Below are 21,323 nucleotides of genomic sequence, written 5' to 3'. Positions count from 1 at the left end.
TAGGGACATGTGTTAATGATCAGGAACAATTGCTAGGCTTGTGTGGCAAAGATCTAAGGTGTTTTAAACACTATATAAAGCCTTCTTGTTGCAACTTTGTAACCACACCTTCCATCTGCATTTCTGGAGCTTCCTGGAGCTCAAGAGCCTTCTCTAAGCCTCTCTGGTCGTGCATTAGACTTCAGTAAGTATGCTTAACCTTTCTTAGTTAAGTTTTTGCTTAGTTTTAGCTTAAAAGTCAAACCGTCATAATTAACGGTTGACATAACGATTAATCACTAGTGGTCCAGTGATTAGTCGAACCAAAGGTAGTTATAAGTTGGTAATCATGTGGGCATTAAACCCTTAAAAGGGCACCCTCTGATTCCCACTCTAACTAGTTCAAATATCGGGTCAAAGTTGCTTAGAAAAAGTCAACAGAATGCTAATTTTCGATTTAACGCATAATTTACAATGTAGAAGGCATGTAACATATTTTATCACTCATATAACTTGATAATAAGTATAAGAACTGGTCTAAGCTTGTTTGATCCGACCATTTACTGTTTTGAACCGGTTCGGAACCGAAAGTCGCAAAAACTTTGACTTTTGCTTTGACTTCAGTTCTGATCCATTTTAGTATGACTTGGATATGCCTTAGGACTTCCTTAGGACAGGTTACATGATGGTATGACCCTCTGTGACTGGTTCGTTGTCTGCCCGAGTCATTTGCACATTTCCGTTATATGCTTAAAGGTTGACCATAATGCCCTTTTGACCTTAAAATGAGAATTTTGGATATGTGAAAGGACAATAACCTTAGTTACTGATTTCTAAACATGTCCCTAAAATTTCATGTCAATTCGAGGTCCAGAATAGGAGTTATGCTAAATAGCGCAATTAAGAAAACTTTTGTAATTAAACAGCGCACTTAGCATAAAGCCTATCTAAACCAAAAATTTCGACACCAAACCTTTTACACACTGATGGAATATAATATTTTGGGATTTTTAGAGATTTTTAATTATTTTTAACCTGCTCATAACCTAAGGATGTGACCTTGAGTCGGTAAATACCGAATATACCCTTTTCGGACATAAAACAAGTTCTACAAAGTATTTTGACGCCAGTCCAATTGCTACTGATTTTAAATAATAAATAAAGTATTTTGAACTATATAACCTGATCAGAAAACTCAGATTTCCTGTATAACCCGGAAATCGCTTAAAACGACTTTATACGCGTATTAAACGCATAGTTTGGGTTTAAAACCATTTTTGTCATAAAGACTTATTACCTACTGATGTAACTTGTTAAAATAAGTGGTTTTACTGATTACTTCAGACCCGAACATCAGAAGTATAAATAATCTCTTTTATAATCTTTAAAATGACCAAAATACCCCTACGGGGCGTATTATGGGATTAAACTCGTTATGGGCATAATGGAAGGTATCCTACTGATATCACAACATATTTAGAGCATATTGACTTAGGAAACCTGTATAAGACTCTTACGGTTACCCGTTACGCCATTTACGCGTTCGGTTCGGTTCATGTAACTAGTTACATAAATTAGCCGAAACAGGTCAAACCTTGTCATTTTTATCTCAAAATCCAAAATGTGGTTGGATTACCCATATTATACAAGTCTTCAAACTTGTCGGGTCTAAATCACATTCTATTCCGGTCTTCGCTTAATCACGCGTTCGAACCGTGTCTTTCTTTAAAGACTAACCGGTCTAAGTTTAGGCTTAATTAAAGACCCGTTAGGATTCTAATGGGTTATTATAAACATTCGTTCCAGAATAGGAGACCCGGTAAAAGCTACACGCACTTGCTATTTGTGATTGATACTTGCAAAGGTAAATACTTTTAACTTAATTTCCCTTATACGGGCTTGGGGTACGGTATATAAAATACCGCTTGGTCCAGCATTGAATCTTTAATCGATTAGAGGTTAAATCATTGATATGCTCTGTTTTGAAATGTTTTGTTTGCTTAAAGCCTTTGGGGGGTTAATGACCATGTCCCGGATATCCTTGGCATCATCTTACGAGATGGCCACGACTTGAGCACGGGGTGTAGGCGTACACCCGTCTGTGCATAAATGAATAAATAAATAATGTGGTGTGTCTATTGCTCTTTAACCCGGACTACGGTACGGGCTACTGAACGCATAAGAAACATGTAATTCGTTTACAAGTATTATATTAAGATAATTATCCCAAGTTATAAAGAGTTTGTGCCACGTGCATTCAAATCAATTTTATTAAACCTTTTTCAAAAGTGTCGGTTGAATGTATTTACCGGTGTAAACTGACGTATTTTCCCAAAAAGGTTAAGTGTAGGTACTATGCGAACTAGGCTGGCTTTCTCCTAGCATCCACAATAAGTCTCGCAAGCTTAGATGTCAACTGTTGAACAATATTCCTATTTATTTTTGATCCCCCTGTGGATTATTTTCAACCATTTGTGATACATGATATTACAAATATATTCAGTTGAAATATATCTATCTTTTTGCTTCCGCTGTGCATTTAAATATTGTGTTGTTTGACTGTAATGTTACCAACTACGTCACAATACTCCCCCACCGGGCCCACCGGTGAAACGTGTGGAAATCGGGGTGTGACAAGTTTGGATTCGTATCTACCGTTGATTGAATTCTCCTACAACAATAGTTATCACTCCAGCATCAACATGGCTCCTTTCGAGGCTTTATACGGTCGATAATGTCGTTCACCAGTCTGCTGGAATGAGATCGGTGAAGCTTAGCTTACAAGACCTGAACTCATTCTAGAGATTACCGATAAAGTCAAAAAGATTCGCGATAACCTTCAGACAGCTAGAAGTCGTCAAAAGAGTTACGCGAATAGACGACGCAAGCCCTTATAATTTCAAGTCGGTGATCACGTCCTACTCAAGGTATCACCTTGGAAAGGTGTAATCAGATTTGGAAAGAAATGAAAACTTGCACCAAGATATGTTGGACCATTTAAAATCGTTAAAAGAATCGGAAAGGTAGCCTACATACTAGAGCTACCTCCTGAACTTGGAAACGTTCATCCAACCTTCCACGTGTCCAATCTTAAAAAGTGTTTGGCACCTCCACATACCACTTGATGAAATTCGTGTTGATGACACGATGCACTTTGTCGAGAAGCCTATGGAAATAATGGACCGTGAAGTCAAGAAGCTCAAACGCAAGCTCATACCAATTGTTAAAGTTCGCTGGGAATCTAAACGTGGTCCAGAATTTACTTGGGAACGTGAAGATCAAATGAAAGCGAAATATCCACATCTATTCTCACAAGTTTCCTCTCAATAAATTTCGGGACGAAATTTCCTAAAGTAGGGGAGACTGTGACATCTGTGCTTGTGTAATCATTGTATAACTTTGAACATTTCGATTATCAATAAAACATTATGTTTTGACCCCAATATTTGTTTATTTATGTTTGACATTTTGCACGTTATGATTTTTGTTCAATTTCAAACTCTTAAACGCTTTCTTGAAAGTTATACGCAAACTGATGCGTAAACGTAATCGGTTTAACGCGACATACACTCTGGAATAGTAACATAAGCCCAACATACCTTAAATAACCTTTAAATAACTTAGAAATAAGTTTTGAAGGGTTTGGTATGGCAAAAACAAGTTTATTCAATCACGGGGACTATTTGCGACAAACTGCAAAAGTCTGCCAATTCGTATAACATACAAGCATTTATCGAGTCACGTATAACAGAAAAGATCAATGGTGGAAAAGGGGTTCCTACGATTCTCGCAACTGGGGTGGTTTTCATTTTAACCCATCCATATATATAAATATATATAAGGGAGAGGATCATGAGAAAACTACATCTAAATGAGAAAACTAGAAAACTAACTAAAAAAACCTCTAAAAAGCCAAAAAACATACCAAATCTTTTTTTTTACAATTGTTTATAAAAAATCGCTACTTTTTATACATAAAAAAAATTGTTCAAAAAAAAATTTGTTGTACTGCACATGTGCATTATATGTGATTATATGTGTACTACACATTTGCACTATATCCGTAATAGTGCACATGTGTAATACAACAGAAAAAAAATTATTATTTTTTTTTAATTTTTTTCTATGTATAAAAACTAGCGATTTTTTATAAAAAAAAATGTAAAAAAAAATTAGTATGTTTTTTAGGCTTTTTTAGTTAGTTTTCTGGTTTTCTTATTTAAACTAGTTTTCTCATGATCCATCCCCATATATATATATATATATATATTAGTTATTTAAATTTAGTTTTGTGTTATTTATTAAAACATTTTTATATAAATAAGTAAAAGACCAAAGTACCCTTATGTGATCTGATTTAACCAAAAAAATTAACTACGTTAGGGTTAGAGGACATAACGTGCAGGATTTTGAAACACTAAGTACAAAACTCATCAATTTTAAAGGCAAAGTACACCGCCTGCAATTTGATATAAACATAAACAACAAAACTTGTAATTTACTCTTTTTATTTTTAACAACAAACTAATCTATTTAATTAAACATCATTACTTGTAAATTATGGGATTTAAACTCTACACATCTAAGATTACAGTCTTCCTTATGTGACTGATATTTAATAATATATCTCAACATATATTTAATAATATATCTCATGTAAGATCTCAACATGTATCATCTGTTTTATTATTACTATCACTATTATTACTGTATATTATTACTATATATTACTATATATTATTATTATTATTACTTTACTATATATTATATATCATTACAATTTGAAGTGGCAAACATAGTGCATTTTTGATTTTATTGCATTCCTCCTCTGTACTTTTGAGTCTTTTATATTTGCCCCAAAAGTTTGTTGACTTTTAAAATCTTGACACTTTGATGAGAGTTCAAAAATCATCAGAGGTCATTGTTATCCACATGTTCAGAGATTACACTTAATCAAATGCACTCATCTGAAGTTATGGTATTCCACGTGTTAAGGAGTTTCATTTGTGTTTAACACATTTTCACCCCTAATTGCTAGGGTTTAGACTTAGGTTTCCCACTTTATATTCAGTATCAATTTTTGCTCTTCATAGCTTTCAACGGTTGGAATGGAATAGGGCATCTTCTTCAGGTAATTTGCATTCGTATTTTCTGAAATTGCATGTTTTAATTATCATCTCATGAGTTTACAACTTTGTTGGATTTGTTATATGACTACAACTTCTGGGTTTTCAAGAAAGATAAACATTCTTTTTATGGTAGAAAAGATCGCAACAATATTGTGATTTGTGATATAATAATGCTTCTATATTCTTTTCTGCTGTCAAATTCTACTTGCGTAGTGAAATTATCAGATCCGTATTGTACATAACCTACGCGTATTGTGATGTAGTGCTTGTATATTGTTTTCTGGTGTTCCTGTTGTACATATTCTTTGTGTAGTGTGCTTTAAGGCTTGTATATTGTTTTCTGGTGAAAAATTCTACTTAGGTCCTCATATTAACGCCTAATATCAGATTCGTGTTGTACATAATCTATGTGTATTGTGATGTAATGCTTGTATATTGTTTTCTGGTGTAAAATTCTGCTTATGTTGTCAAATTAACGCAATTTTGGTTTAAAAAAGAGTAACAACTTTATGAATAACTTCTGGGTTTTCAAGAATTTGAGGGTTTCGATTTTTTATCTGTTTGGAGTGAAAAAGAAACAAGCTTGCGTGTGGGATTCTTATGGGGTGAGGGAATTGACCTTGTGGGGCTTATTGTAGTATAATATATGGTTATCTTTTGTTTCCATCAGAAGTGTTATGTTCAACATTTTACAAAAGCCCTTATGTTCACATGTGGTTCTTAACATTTAATGGCCTTTGAGGCATTTAGCTTTCACAAAGACATGTTTTTGTTTTGTATTTCCTTTATTGTTGAATTAGTTCACTATAACAAGAAGCTACCACCATGTGCTCTTGCTGGCTAAAGTTACAGGTCCCCAATAAATCATACACTATCTCCTCCCACATGGGTCTTGCATTCATATCTTGTCCACTTTTTGCATTCACATACTTGTGTATAGTGTTTTCAATCTGCAGAGTTTGTATATAGAATAAAAACAGGCTTTTCAAAGTTTAAGTTTTAATTTTGAGTCAAATAAGTACTTTCAGTCAACGTGGTCAGCCAAAGTTGCTTTTATTAGAATAAGTGTCACTGCCTCTCCCACAACCACCACCACCCGTCGTCATTGGCCGCCATATAAGCAATATAGCAGTGAACCATTTTGATTTGTTTCCCTAAAACTACTCATTTCAACTCTAAGGTGAGCCATTTTGGTGGCTGAACTGAGTTTACTCTTAATGTATGTGTGTATGAATGGTTCGACTGAATTTAATGGTTTCTGTCATTTGATTGTTTGCATGAATGGTTCTTCAGTGTGTTACTAATTATTATGATTGTTCTCTCCTAGAATTATGATTTTTTACTGTTGAGATAAACCATTGATTCATTTGCTATATTGATGTAAGTAGATATTGTGTAAATTCATAGGGGTTCAGACATTATTTTGTGTGTGTAACTTTATAGGGTTCATATTAAATTAATGAATACAAGCATGTTGAATTTCCACTTTACATTTCTTACTCTTTCACGGCGACACCACCATTGGGCGATTGCTAAATGCCCATATACGAGTTGGCCACATGGAATTTCCTTTAAAATACGACAAATTGGATTAAAATAATCCCTCATTTTCTTAGTTGGCCAAAAATAATTCAAACTTAGAATATTCTTACCATCTATCCCAACTTTCTAACTATTTTTTTCAACGAACATCCATTAAAAAACTTAACCCAATTAGTTTTTTTTATGACGTGGACATATCAGGTGGAAAAAATTATATTTTGTGTCCAGATCAGCAAAAAAACAAAAAAAATATCCACGTCATCATCGACGTCAGCGTAAAACTATCCACATTAGCAAAAAAACTACTGAGTTACGTTTTTTTTAACGGGTGTCCATTAAAAAAATAAGCTAGAAACTTGGGACTGGTCGTAAGAATTCTCAGTTGGGATTATTAGTAACCAACTGCGAAAAAATGGGATTACTAAAATCCAATTTGCTATAAAATAATGGCTCGGGTACCGGTTCGGTACCGGTACCCGTGTTTAGGGATTTTCGGTACCGGTACCCGTTTTTGGAGATCTTCGGTACCGGTACCGAGCTCATCCCGAATGTAGACCATTAAGCTACCTTTTTTCCCATTGTTCTGATATATTTATATGTTTAGCAACTACTATAATCAGTCAACGGTAATCATATGCAGGGATCATTGTCTTGTAAAGTGGTTGGTAATAAAGAAGTGAAGCTGAAAAGTCATCAGGAAGGTTCACTGTGTTGCCAAGGTACTTATCTTTTTTTCACCTTACTCATACAAATATGATGCATTATGGTAGTGTGGTTCATTTTGGATTAAAAAGAAGGCACCAAGTTTTTACATATAAGTCCAGGTTGTGAGGTTGTTTGGTAAATTATTTTTATTTAAATACACAGTCTAAGAGAGATCAACATAGCTCTGTTCAGTTGGGTCAATTTCTACCTAATATGCACTTAAGGAACAGAAAGTTTATATCCAGATTGTTTTGTCATGTTTTCCTATATTTTCCAATCTTAGTTTAAAAGTTCATGACAATATTAAATTGGTAATACTACTAAGTTACTTTTTTAGTAAATTATAATAAATATGTCCATGTCTCATACTATACATATGTGCTTTTTCCCTATCTAGGGGTACCTATTTTTCTTTAGGCTTTTTAGGATTCCTTCGTTATAGGTTTACTTCGTTCGTATTACTGTTGTGATCTTTAAATCGTGATCCTTAAATCGACACATATTGGATGGAAAACCAACTAAAGGCTCGCCAAAGTAAGAGACGACGTGCTGCAGTAAGTAGTGAGCAGTCTATTTCATTTCCTTTGCCTCAAAGTGATAATTCTGATAGCTCATAGATATTGTCAGCTAGACGTAGAGAAATTTTAGCTAAGAATGCTCGAACCGAAGTATCTCATGTTCAAACGTCTTCTTCATCAACTTCTCGCCAACCACCTTTGTCTGAAGGGTCGTCCATTTCGCCCATGTATTTAGATATTGGCAACTGTAGTGAGGTATGTGAGTATTGTAATGCGCGTTTTTGGTATGATGAACGCCTTAAAGCCTCTCCTCTTAGTCGACGTCCTCGGTACAACCAATGTTGTAAGGGTGGTCGAGTTAGATTACAACATCCACGCAAACCTCCTGACAACATAAAGCACCTTTTCGAAAGATATGATTTCTTAGATAATATTCGTGCTTATAATTCCATGTTTGCGATGACTTCTTTTGGCGCAACTACTGATGACTCTATAAATTTAACCTCTGGGCCTTATGTTTTCAAAGTCAGCGGTAAGATGTGTCACCGTATTGGATCTCTTTGCCCCCCTTCTGGCGAACGCCCTCGATTTTTGCAAATGTAGATATACGATACCGACAATGAACTTTCTAATAGACTTCATGTATTTGGTGAACATGGAGCATCGTCTTTAGATGCGAATTATGTCCACAAAAGGCAACATCTCAACTCTCCAGGTATAATATCAATTTTATTATTAAAATTGTCATGTCCTTAGTAATACTCATGAATTCACTTTTGTTAAGTTTGCTAATGGCTAATTCCACATATATCAATAATAATCAGCATGTAAAATTGTTTTTTACATTACAGTATTACATTTTTCATTAGATGTATGGATAGAGTACTTATATCATAAATGTTTTCTTTGATGACCTTTCTCAGACGAACATAGGAAGAAGATGAAGTCCGCCAATGCTCCAAAATCCAAGCAGGACTAAGTAGAACACACGTAACTAGCGCTAACCTTTTGGCCAGCATACACAACAACGGTCCACTTTCAAGACATGGTTTTTTTGGCTGCAATCTTAGTGAATCACCATCACTTCTTTTGCTGATGCACCTTTCATTACCATCTATAAATGGTCCACTCCACTTTTGAAGTCATGCTTTGTGGGATGCAATCCATGTGAACCACTATCACTTCTTTGGCTTCACCTCCTTTAGTTAGTTATCATGTATATAAATGTTAGCTGACAGTACATATAAAAATAATCAAATGTATGCTGGCATAATCTTTGGTATGTAAACATCTCAATGTATAATTGTGCTTTATAATTTAGCAGTCTACGTAGCCGTCCGCAGCGAAGCGCGGGTACCTCTACTAGTTAATAAACGAACTGAAATGAATAGTGATTTTAATATTATAATAATATATAGTTTTTTTAATATTTTTATTATTTTAATATTATAATAATAGTTATTTTCTTTACTTTTTAACTTTAATCCTTTTTTTAATATTAAGGGTTGGGATAAGCTTGATGTCAACCGGTATCGAACCAGTACTGGTATCGAAAATACCGGTACGGTCCTGTTCGGTATCAGTACATGAAGGTAAAAAACGGCACTAATAAAGAAAACGCCAAAAGTTGGTGCTGAATTGATATTGGGAATCTTTTGGTTCGGGAAATTCAGTGCTGCTACCCGGTACCATTTGCTCATCCCTATCCCTGATCACGGTTACCGTACGAACAACGGTATCGTACAACATTTTTTTTATTGATTTTCTTCAACTTTTAATTTTTTCTTTTTTTAATTTCAGGGGTAGGGATGAGCTCGATGCCAGCCGACACAAAATCAGTACTGATACCGAAAATACCGGTTACGGTACCGGTATATGAAGGTAACAAACGGTAGTGAACCGGTACCAGGAATGCCAAAATTCGGTACCGAATTGGTACTTAAGATCTTTCGGTTCGGAAAATTTGGTACCGGTACCCAGAACAATTTGCTCATCTCTAACCACGGGTTTCATACGAAGAACATTGTTACCATACAACTTTTTTGGTTGATTTTTTTCGGTTATCTTTTAGTGTTTTTTTTTCTATATTTTCTTTTTATTCTAGTCAGCAGTTCCGTTCGTAACACGCTCGTAGTGATTTCAAAACACATGTAAACACAGACTAAATAACAAAAGAAATTCGCAGCAACGCGAGTAACTTCTTTTTACCTAGTTATTTTAGAAAAGATCCATATATTTCTTTCTCAACATGTATCATCAGTTTTATTATTTGAGAAAAGATCTATATATTTGTTTTTCCACTTACGGGTTTGTTTTCAAAACATACTTGATAAATAAATTAAGGCGGTGCTCGTTTCATTGAATGTAATGGAATTGGAGTTTGCATAGAATTAGAATTTGATGGAATTGAAATCTCAATTCGTTCTTGATGTGTTCGTTTAGTGAATGAACTGGAATCTACCGAGTATTGAGCCAGTTCGGGTCGTTAACAGGCCGATTTGGATCGAGACGTTTCGGGTTCTTAATGGGCCGGGTTGGGTCGAGACGTTTCAGATAGTTAATGAGCTAGATCGGGTCGAGACGTTTCGGGTCGTTAATGGGTCAGGTCAATTCGATAAGTTTCGAATCGAGACGTTTTGGCCATTAACGAGTCGGTTTGGGTCGTTAACAGGCCAGGTCAGGTCGAGACATTTCAAGTCGTTAATGGGCTGGCCGATTGTATACATTATGGGTCGTTAACAGGTCGGATAGAGACGTTTCAGATTGTGTTAACGAGTCGGGGCAGGCTGATCGGGTCGAATTTTTACGGATAGGCGACATGCCTGGTCGGAGTGAGGCGTTGCATATTGGCAACGGACAAATTCGGGTTGAGACGTTTTAGAAATCGATGACCAGTAAAAGATTCCAATGACTTTACTTGAAATCCTTAAAAATTTGAAAGGATTTTGAATTTCGTTAGTTTAAGGTATTTGAAGGAAATCATTTCCAATTTCAATTCCAGATCCTTTACTAACTAAACACGATCAAAAATGGAATTTAGATTTCAATTCCCTCCTTTTTTGAAACGTACAACATAAGGAATGAAATCTAAATTTCAATTCCATTATGTGAAAGGAACATTACCTATATGTATATGTTTTTATAAATCAAGTTTTGAATAGTGTAAAGAGTGGCTATTTATTGAATGGTGTCGTCTCGTGGTGAGGTTAGAGGTATGGTTAGATAATTCCTGTCACACCCCGATTTCCACGTGTCTCACCGGTGGGCCCGGTGGGGGATTACCGTGACGTAGTTGCCAACAATATAGTCAAACCACACAATTATATGAATGCACAGCGGAAGCATAAAGATAAATATATTTCAACGTTAAGTGTAATATCAAAGTATCACCATTGTTGAAAATAAAATCCACAAGGGATCAAATATTAATAAGAAAAGTATTGTTCAACAGACTTCAGGCATCTTAAGCTTGCGAGACTTCTAATGATGCTAAGGAGAAATCCCAGCCAATTACGCATAGTACCTGCATTTAGTCTTTTTGGGAAAATACGTCAGTTTACACTGGTAAATACATTCAACTGACACTTTTGTAAAATGTTTAATAAAATTGGTTTAAATGCACAAGGCACAAACTCTTTATAACTTGGGATAATTTATAATTAAATCTTGTAAAGAATTACATGTTTACTATGCGTTCGGTAGCCCGAGTCGTGTCGGGTTAAAGTTTAATAGACACACCACATAGTATAAAACCGTGGTGGGTAACCCAACGGCTACACATTTATAGTCATGCACATAATGCCGAGTGTACGCCTACACTCGGATGTCAGGGTCGTGGCCATTTCGTAAAATGCTGCCGAGGATATCCGGGACATGGTCATTAAGCCCCCAAAGGCGTTAAGCCAAACAAAACAAATTTTTAAATGGGTCACATTGATAATACCCAACTTCTAATGAGTTGGGGTCAATTGCCCGACCAAGCGGTATTTTAAATACCGTAACCCAAGCCCGTATAACGAAAAACAAGTTAAAAGTATTTATCTTTGCAAGTATAATTCCTTAATTGAAATAAATTGCAGATAGCTTTTACTGGTCCCCTATTCTGGAACGAATGTTTAAATTAACCTATTAGAATCCTAACGGGTCTTTAATTTGGCCGTAGCTTAGACCGGTCAATTTCAATGGATAGTTATGGTTTAATCGCGTGAAAGGCGAAAACCGTGAATGGAGTGTGATTTTGACCCAACAAGTTTGGAGACTTGTTTTATATGGGTATAATAATCATACTCTGGATTTTGGGGTCAAAACAATATGGTTTGACCCGTTTCGGCTAATTTATGTAAACTAGTTACATATGCCGAACCGTGCGCGCAAAAGGCGCAACGGGTAACCGTAAGAGTCCTACACTGTTTTCCTAAGTCAATATGCTTTAAAGAGGTTGTGGTATCAGTAGGATACCTTCCATAATGCCCGTAACGAGTTTAAGTTCTTATTATGCCCCCGTAGGGGTATTTCGGTCTTTTTAAAGATTATAAAAGAGGTTTATGAGTTCTACAGGAAATCTGAGTTTCCCGAACAGTTTATAAGGTCTATACTTTATTTATTATTTAAAATAAGTAGCAACTGGAATCGGGTCAAAAGACTTTGTAGAACTCAAGTTATGGCCGAAAAGGGTATGTTCGGTATTTACCGAACCGTTGCCATAACCGCAGGTTATGAGCAGGTTAAAAATAATTAAAAATCTTTAAAAACCCCAAAATATTATTTTTCATCAGTGAGCAAAAGGTTTGGTGTCGAAATCCGGTTTAGATAGGCGTTATGCTAATTGCGCTATTTAATTACTAAAGTTTCGCAATTTGCGCTATTTAGCATAACTCCTATTATGGACCTCGGATTGACATGAAATTTTAGGGACATGCTTAGAAATCAGTAACCAAGGTTATGATCCTTTCACATGTCCGAAATTCTCGTTTTAAATTAAAAAGGGCGTTACGGTCAACTTTTAAGCATTTAACGGAAATGTGTAAAAGACTCGGACAAACAATGAACCGGCCACAGAGGGTTATACCATCATGTAACCTGGTCCTAAGAGAGTCCAAAGGCATATCTAAATCAAACTTTAACGGGTCAGAACTGAAGTCATGCAAAAGTCAAACTTTTGCGACTTTCGGCTCCGAACCGGGTCAAAACAGAAAATGGTCGGATCAAACAAGCTTAGACTACTTAACATACTTATTATCATGTTTTATGAGTGTTTAAACAGGTTACATATCATCTACATCACAGATTATGCATGAAATCGCAAAATGACATTTCTGTTGACTTTTTCTAAGCACGTTTGACTCGACATTCGGACTAGTTAGAGTGGGAATCAGAGGGTGCCCCATTTGGGGTTTAAAGCCCACATGATTACCAACATATAACTATCTTTGATTCGACAAACCATGGGACCATTCTTGATTTATCGCAAAGTCAATCATTAATTACGACGGATTGACTTTTAAGCTAAACTAAGCAAAACCTAAGCCACAAAAGGGTTGGCATACTTACAGAAGCTTGGTGCACGACTAAGGATGATAGAAGAATGCTTGGAAGCTCCAGAGATGATCAAGAGGGCAGGTTTTGAGGTGTGTTTCACTTATGCACAATGTATGGCCTTTTATAGTAACATTTCATGCATAGGATCATTACACATCAACCTACAAGGCATCATGGATGTTCAGCAGGTGGCCCTGGGTGCTAGGGGTCATGTAGAGGGCGCCCATGCTTCATTTATTGCTCAAATGATCGTTCACAACTTCAAACAGCAAGTCTGTCCAAGAATTCTGCATCTGGGACTTGTACGCGGCCCGCATTAGATTCAGGCTACATGCACGCGGGCCGCCTGAATCTTCATGTCAGGAAACGTATCCACAGGTGGCTCGCGGCCCGCTTCAACTTGCTTGTTTCACTCAGGCGGGCCGCCTGAGGCCTGAATTCAAAGATTTTCAAATCTTTTGTAATGATTAACTTGACCTTTCAGTTTCGAAGGGGTAACTTTGCGATTTGGCCCTCGGTTATTTACAATGAAGGGCCTCGTGCCTTTTACCCGTATTGTTAAGTCCTCGGTTAGTTTAATTACTATCCGGAAAGCCTTAACTTTTATTGTTGACGCTTTTAACCCCTCTCATACGAATTTGATCATAACTTTCTCGTTTTAAAACGGAACTTCGCGAGATTTACGTAGTATATTCTAGTGAGCGTATTTTACTGTTACAAAGCCTCGGGTTCGTCAAAGGGTCACTCAGAGGTATAATTAAACATGTTGACACGGTTAACCCCTGTAGCTTGTAATCTCTCACTTTCTTCCGCGTTTCGCTCCGTACGATCCATGATTTATTCGTTTGAAGGTACGAGCATCAATTAGGGTTACTATACAGTATACTTACCCTTTGTTGACATTTATAACCCTCGAATTTACATACTTTCAAGGTTTGTCAACTTTAGTCCTTTATTTAATATTTAATGCCACGTGTAAACTCATGACACGTGTTAACACATTATGGGACACAAAATTTCGAGGTGTTACAATTCCTAACCTGTCATTGGTGTCCTATTGGCCGGCCTATAAGTCATTTATCTTTGGTTCAAGAGGCTTGGTCTTTTCATAGGTTGAATGTTATAACTTTGGATACTTAATTGGTTTCTATTTGGATGGTATGTTCTTTCAATGTATTAGCCTTTTGGCGGATATGCTATCAACATAAGGGTGTACGGTGTGGGACTCGGCAACACGCGGCAAACCAGTTTGCCGATCGGCAAACACCGGCGCCGATCTTTTGGCGACGCGGCAAAGCAAAGGAATCGGGGACAGGTTACCGAGTCGGGAAAGAAGAGAGAGAGAGTGAGGGAGCAGGAGAGAGAGAGAGAGTGAGTGTATGAGAGAGAGGGTGTTGTGGGGTGGGGTCCATGCCATCTCTTAACCAATCACACATTTTTCCTTTATTTAAAAAAAAAAGTTTACCACTTCATCAAGTGTTTAAACCATTACCAACACTTTTCACCAAAGTTTAAACACTTTTCACTTATTGATGTGGTACACTCTCATTGGTTGATTTTTTAGTTTGCTACTCCAAAGTGTTTAACTACTCCTTACACCCTAAGTGTACTATATATTGGAGGAAAATAAGTGCATGATTGTACATTTTAACCACGAAACTGAGTGTAGTAAATGCACTTATCAATGACAAATGATCCTTTCAGTGGTCATAGTGACAAGACAAGTGAATTATTGGGAACCAAATATACGGATGTAGTTTAGAACCTAGCTAGAGGAGATCATCTTTACTTCACTACCGTTTTTTGTGACTTCAATGTATACTTTATGTATATTTATTGATAAAGAACATTAAAAACTAGAATTATCCATTGCATTTCAAAATGTATATTAATCAGTTTCCAACGTGTAGCTTACACATACTTTCATGCCCCTTGACTACACGTAGACGTCACATCACTCACTTAACCCTCTTTCATTTTACATCACATCAAGGAAATGGTTTAACTTTATTAACGCCCCTTAAGTTAAATACATATATATATATATATAGCATGTTGTGTGTGTGTAAATTTTCCAATGCTTGATTCTCACCCTCTCTCTCCTAACATCTTAACACGTGAAGCTTTTAATGCCCCTTAACACCCTCTAGCAACGGTACAAGAAGTGTTAAGGGATGCCAATTAAGATTAACACCTATAGGTTTAGAATATACCAGACCTAAGATAGTAACTCATTTCTAAAAATAATAATAATAATTAATGGACCCAGATCTTATTTAAGTAACGCTTGTACTTCTAAGTTATTGTAAGGAAACCGAAGGGTATGTGTGGTCCAAACTTTCGTGGTAACTTTGATTAAAAACGATTCAAAGACGATCGCTATTCCGTCGATAGTACCCCATCCCAAAGATCTAGTTGTCCTTCACAACTTGTGCTTTGCTACACATTTTTCATGTCTAAATGAGTCGCAAAAACGTGGCAGAAGAAGGCTATGAGTTTGTGACGGATTTGACCATCACAAATTACGGATGTTGCTTTAGTAGTTAGTCCTTGATCATGTAGTCTTTGTGGAGAAAGAATTTACTTTCAATTAACGAGTATCGAGTTTGAGTAATCCACCAAAACTATTTAGTAAAACTATTGGCTGCAATTAGTTTTTACAAGTATTGATAAGGTGGATGCTAAACTACTAAACTGTATAGTTACATACAAAACAAATGTTTCAAAACTCTTAACAATACCTTAGAATTTCATAAGGATGAGACAAATCTTAACCAAGATATATATGTATATGTCAGAAAAATATAACAATAATATGTATGTGTCAGAAAAATTACAGATTCTGATTTCACAAAAAAACAAGAACTACTACAAAGAGTTCTAAATCTTGTGAACTTTTTATGCTCTTAAATGATATACAATAAATTATTGTTACAGCAAAGTGTGATTTTGATAGGTTTGGAATTTGTGGTTGACGTTTGTTGTTATGTTGTTGTCTTAGTAATTGTTTTTAGCTTTTAGGAGTGAGGTAGCATAGCATGTGTCGGTTCAAACTTCTACGTCTTGCAAGATTTTGTCAAATTTTTGGTGTTTGTTAATTATTTATGATAAACAGCAAAAATACATTTTTTACCAAACTTCATAAGATTTTTAGAAAGTTTATATTATCTTTCTCGTGAACTATTTAACTTTATCCGTGTTTGCTAGTTAATTAAATTAGTTTTTTGTTTATTTATTTGTCGACACCTGGAAGTTTTTCTAGATGGAACAACCTTATCGTCTGACTTTCACGAGATTTTAAGATATTTTCTAAGATGCCAACAAAAATAAGTATTATAAGAGATAATGTTATTTAACGTTGTAGTTTTGTAATTATCTTTTAACATAAAGATTATAAGAAAAAGGTTAACAACTCAAATGCCTTATTGAAAAGTTATAATTATGACAGCATCAATAAGAAAAAGGTTAACAACTCAAATGCCTTATTGAAAAGTTATAATTATGACAGCATCAAGATTAATTAAACCAAATTATTGTTAAATTATTTTAAAATCAAATTATTGTTAACCTAGGTATTAAGAGTGATACGGATCAAGGGTTAATGTAAAATAAAAAATAAGATTAAAGCGTTAACATGTTAAATTATTATTGTAATAAAGTAAAAAGATAATAAGTAGATAATAAGTGTTGGCATGTTAAATGATTGTTAAAATAAGTCAAAATCATAAACCGGCGGACAAATGAGCTAAGTATAAAATATCATAAAATATAAAAAAATATATATATATTTTCTAGTAGTGATGTCTTGCCTAATCTTTGAAAATTTGGTTGTTTTATCTCTTAACAAATTATCTTCAGCAATAATCATTAACTAAATTAATAGTGACTAATAAATCTTTTTAACAAAGTTTAATTTGTATTCTTACCAACAATCTTTTTTTTTCGTATAACTAAAATTAAGATTTCTAACTTTAACTCCGACTAATATATCAAAAGTTTATTTCTGATTTCGATTTTAAATAAATTTACTACATCAAAAAGAAGTGAGAAGGGTATATGATAATCAAAATATAAGTATATAAATTGACAATATTGTGGTTAACTAGCTAGCATTTACATTTTACAGAAGATGGACTTACCGATATAAAGATGTGAAGCTTAACCGGCCATTTTGGACAAAGGTTCCGGTGGTCATGATGGGGAAGATGGGCACATGAACCACCAACTCATTTGCATTCAAAGATCTTACTTCTTTGTCGGTTAAACCACTCAGGTAGGTTGAACCATGAGCCACTTAGGGTTTGGTTGAACCATGTAACCATAGCACAAGAATCAAACCTGAGAAAGGGTGTTTTGTTGAAATTTGAATGAAGTTTTGCATGATGAGTTTGTAATGCACGTGCCCTGCTTCTCCATCTTGCTCAACACCCACCTTAGTAATCTTATAAACCCACCCACTCGCTTTACATGTCTTTTAGTATCCAACACCATCTAACCAGACTTTCATGGTATATATAGCGGGTATAAATTGAATGGAGTTATTAGATATTCGGTAATTGTTTAATTCCCTATACTAATAATATTTAAGGTTTGTCCAATAAGTTCATGTCTTGGAGCTCATTAGCGTTTAGCTCGAAAAAGGTTACAAAGTGAGCCTAGCTTTGCCAGGCTTGTAACGAGTCAGATCGGCTCGGTTTGACTTGCTCGTTAGCTCGGTTCGGTTTAACTCAAATTATTTTACTTTTACTACATATAATATATTATAAAAAATTGATTATTATTTGCATGTATTTAGGGTGCATTGAATTAGGTTTGTTCATGTATCGAGCCGATCCGAGCCGGGGCAAGCTCGGGCTCGGCTCATTAATAATCTGAGTTGGCTCGGTTCGGATTTGAAATTGAGCTGAAAATCTAAGCTTGGGCTTGGTTTGGTTTTAAAAGGAGCCTAGCTCGGCTTGACTCGGCTTGGTTTGACTCGATTCGAAAAGGAGAAATTAGTAAGTAGCTCTCAAAATTTATTAGTCTAAAGTATTATTCAATACTTTAAAATAAACATATCCAAAATAAGTTCAATCTAATACATTAAAATACAAAATCAAGTTTAACACAAAATAAGTTTTAAATTAAAATACAAATCAAGTTTAACACAAAATAAGTTCTAAATTTCAACAAAATACAATACTGGTTCATTAGCATTGTAATCAACCTTTAAATATGTTATAGATATTAAATTACATTCCTAAATACATGTAAATAATAATCAGTTTTTTTTTGTAATATATTATATTGTATAAAAATAAAATAAAATATAGTATTAGTAAAATAATCCGAGCTACCAAGTGAGCCAAACCAAGCCAATCCGGTTTATTACGAACCGAGACGAGATAGACTCACTTTCTTACCACTCCGAGTCGGCTGGGCTCAGTTTCAAACCGAGCCATATCGACCGAAATCCGAGCAATCTGCGAGCTTTTTGGACAACCCTAAATTCAATATCTATGACATACTTGGAGGTTTATTATCATGCTAATAAACTTATATTGTATTTCATTAAAATTTTAAACTTACTTTGTGTTTGCTTAAACTTAATTTTGGTTTGTAATGTGAACAATCCTAATAATATATCTACTACTTAAGATATATATTATTTTAGTTATTAAGTATTAACCTTTAATATATATATATATATATATATATATATATATATATATATATATATATATATATATGTATATATATATATATATATATATATGTAACACCCGTTCTTATAAATTAAGGTTTAACATATCATTTACAAAAAAAAAAAAAACAGACATGTAACTAAGATTACATATGCATTGGAAATTACGGGTTTATTAAAACTTTTTACAATTTAAAAGATATAGAACATATCATGTGTACGTTCGTTGTTTAACATAATAACGATACATAGTGCGGAAGCTTATTTCGTGATCGTGTTCGGTTCTTGCTCGTCGCTTGATCTTCATCCGTGCACTCTTGGCATTCACCTATGATCAAAACCAACTTAAAAGTTAGTTTCGATAATCAAATATTAAGTTCAAACAAGTACAGGGGTTAAAAATGACAAAATTCAACAATTTTCGGAGTTAGGGGGCGTCGCGTGACGCCAAGGGGCGTCGCGTCACGCTAGGCCCCCTTTTTCACAGACCTTTGTTTCAGCTGTTGCTGTACATTCCCAGCTCAAAGAGTTTTCACGGAAACGACCATAACTTCTTCGTTATTGATCTGTTTTACCCGATTCTTTTTCCTACGCGTCCGTAACGCTAGGCCCCCTTATGGAGTTGAAAGCCAACATCCAACAAAATAAATTTTTAGACTTTTAAGCCTTCGACTCATCACCTTTCTACCGAATTTTAACCCGTTTATGCATTTTATCAAACAAACATGATTGTTTGATCCCGATTTCACATGAACCTTATAATTTCAATGTTGTCTAACATATTAGGTTCAATTCACAAGTTTATGTATAATCTTAAACTCGTTTATACTTAAATGATTATTTTGACCCGTTAAGGGTATTTAAGCACTTTTCCGCATACATCATACTCGTCTATTTCTAGCATCTTATTTCCACAATATTTATCAAATAATCTTCCACCACAACTGTATGTGTGGTGAATTTAATGCAATGTTCTATGTAATCCGAGTTTTATTTCCTCGGATTGTTATTCTACGGTAAGACCCATATAGAGTCGTTTAACCAAAGTCCTACATCTTTCTCCTTCTTGTACCTATTGTAAGCATTTAATTAAGCATAAAACTCATTTCCAAACTACCGTTAAAGGCCATTTATTCAATTTAGCTTACAAGGGCGTAATGGTCCATTTTACCTTCATTTATGATGAAGGACCTTCACTACTTATTTGCCCAAATTTGTACGTTAGCTATAATCATATTTATTCGTACCTGGCTCGGGACAACAAATAGACCCGGTTTTGTACCTTGCTTTAATTGTCACTCAATCTATGGCGACGCATTTATCCGATTTGCCAATTGATCCTGTTAACATAAGACTTGACCAACGCATTAGTCGGTATTGTCAAATGGTGTTATCACCACCATTTGACCCATTTGGACTATATACCCAACGTTATCTATTTAAATCAAAAAGATGGTTTTTGATGTCCAATTCATACATCCATCCCATCCCGGATTATATTACCAAATCCTTTATCTCTTAAACTCTTTCCTTACTAATTCAACCCATTTTGGCTTACGCCATGGGCATGCTTTTAACCTTAATTACATTAGTCGACTCTTGACCAATTTCCATTTTCACCATTTTTCAATATTATTGTTATCGCGATTATTTCGTATAGAATAAACGAGTAATCTACATAAGTGCGAAAATTACACTTACCTCTCATCCGGTTTACGCCTTTCTTCATGCGCTTGATTCGTTTAACCGCTTCTTTCTCAAGCCTCCACCTAGCTCGTTAAGCGTCAAACTATTGTCAACATTTACAAAGGTGGTTAGACTAGTCATTTAAAAATCACGACCATTCCACCTTACTTATTCTCTATGTCGAAGCTACTATTCGACTTAAAGATTAGTTAACTTAGTTTATTAAAGCTAACTACTTTCAATCACATGATTTACAACATTAAGTTCAAATCAACATGATGATTATAACTCTTCTTGTTTCATATTTCATTTAACTAGCCATATTATTCAAATACGCGTTTCGTTCTAAATTTCAATATTTAGCTTTCTCTTAGGCGTTTTATCAAACACCTAGTGAGCATACTTTTATAAAATTAAGAATCAAACTCCATGATTACATATCTTGCCAATTTCAACATCTTTTTACTAAATAATCGTCTAACTCATGGTTAAGTGTCAAGATTAACTTCATAGAGTTCAACTAACACTAGTTTGATAATCATG

At 34.9% G+C, this 21,323-nt stretch overlaps 2 long non-coding RNA genes across 2 annotated transcripts; one reads left to right on the top strand and one right to left on the bottom strand.

Annotated features, from left to right (window-relative positions):
* The first annotated feature begins 4,924 nt into the window (after positions 1-4,924).
* LOC118484291 lies at positions 4,925-9,275 on the top strand. Its single transcript, XR_004873211.1, has 3 exons — positions 4,925-5,110; positions 7,291-7,369; positions 8,797-9,275. It is a non-coding gene; the product is annotated as an uncharacterized LOC118484291 (long non-coding RNA).
* Positions 9,276-11,211: 1,936 nt separating this feature from the next.
* Positions 11,212-17,883, bottom strand: LOC110886124. The gene is made up of 2 exons (XR_002562643.2): positions 17,551-17,883; positions 11,212-11,407 (listed from the first exon to the last, which is right to left on the bottom strand). It is a non-coding gene; the product is annotated as an uncharacterized LOC110886124 (long non-coding RNA).
* Positions 17,884-21,323: the final 3,440 nt, after the last annotated feature.

The sequence above is a fragment of the Helianthus annuus genome, chromosome 11 (assembly GCF_002127325.2).
Source record: "Helianthus annuus cultivar XRQ/B chromosome 11, HanXRQr2.0-SUNRISE, whole genome shotgun sequence".
NCBI lineage: Eukaryota > Viridiplantae > Streptophyta > Magnoliopsida > Asterales > Asteraceae > Helianthus > Helianthus annuus.
This window is presented reverse-complemented; position numbering and strand designations above follow the sequence as displayed.